Source organism: Oncorhynchus nerka, linkage group LG18 (assembly GCF_034236695.1).
Source record: "Oncorhynchus nerka isolate Pitt River linkage group LG18, Oner_Uvic_2.0, whole genome shotgun sequence".
In the NCBI taxonomy this organism is placed as follows: domain Eukaryota; kingdom Metazoa; phylum Chordata; class Actinopteri; order Salmoniformes; family Salmonidae; genus Oncorhynchus; species Oncorhynchus nerka.
Window position 1 is genome coordinate 39087174 of NC_088413.1, and position 232 is coordinate 39087405.

Here is a 232-nt window from a genome sequence, read left to right on the forward strand (position 1 = left end):
ATTAATGAATATGATTTGTTTGTTTAGGATTCCTGGCAATGTAAATAGTTTATATGTGTTCATGTGACTATTCCTCTTTTATTTATTTATTTATTTGTTGACTGCAACAAAACTGCAAAGTGAAATAATATGTTGCGTGACAAGAAAGACCGGGCAGCAGAGTCTACCTGTTGACGTCTCAATCGCATTGTGCTTGTTTAGGCCAGCAGAGGGGGCTGCTCGCTATAGCAGC